At 49.8% G+C, this 809-nt stretch overlaps 1 pseudogene; it reads left to right on the plus strand.

Annotated features, from left to right (window-relative positions):
• The first annotated feature begins 484 nt into the window (after positions 1–484).
• LOC136661780 (5S ribosomal RNA) lies at positions 485–602 on the plus strand (annotated as a pseudogene).
• Positions 603–809: the final 207 nt, after the last annotated feature.

Raw genomic sequence — 809 nt, forward strand, 5'->3', positions numbered from 1 at the left:
CAAAATGGCAGGCCATGCACACAACCTTGCACAAGCCGCAGCCAGAACCCATGAGCTCTAAGACAGAGATGTGTATGTGAAGCAGTAACAGTTTTCTAATCGAGGAGCTGTCTGGTTTCCCTCTTCTAGAATGGCTATTGCCACTACAACAAATCCGAGCTGATGGCCAAGGTCTCTGGCTATGCAACGTGCCCTCTGCAAACGCCACTGCCTTGAAGGCTGCTCTGTTCAAGCATGGCCCTGTGGCAGTGAATGTCGATGCCTCCCACAAGTCCTTTGCCTTTTACGCCAACGGTGTCTACCATGAGCCAAGCTGTGGTGAGTCTGACTGGTGGGGGAGGAGTTTACATGCCAGGGGCTGGAGCAGTGGCGTTGCTAGGGGGTGCAGGGGTTGCAGGCTGCACCTGGTGACATGCACGGGGGGGTGTCACATCACTACTGGCCAATTTTTTTAAAAACTTGGTATTTTCAAATAATACAATCATGTGCAGCAACTGCTACCCTGCATGTTCCCGATCTCGTCTGATCTCGGAAGCTAAGCAGGGACAGGCCTGGTTAGTACTTGGATGGGAGACTGCTTGGGAATACCGGCTGCTGTAGGCTTATACCATAGTCTTTTGAGACTGAATCATATTATGTACCATTTGATGTATGCTTTCATGCAGATGCAATGAAACAAACTGCACTGAAATATTTCTATTCTATTAAACGTTATAGCTAAAAAACCAGCAGGTGAGTGGGGCAATGATGCATTGCCACGCCCACCACCTGGGGGGCATTGCCATGCCCACTGCATGATTGGTGGTCTA

The sequence above is a fragment of the Tiliqua scincoides genome, chromosome 10 (genome assembly GCF_035046505.1).
Source record: "Tiliqua scincoides isolate rTilSci1 chromosome 10, rTilSci1.hap2, whole genome shotgun sequence".
NCBI lineage: Eukaryota > Metazoa > Chordata > Lepidosauria > Squamata > Scincidae > Tiliqua > Tiliqua scincoides.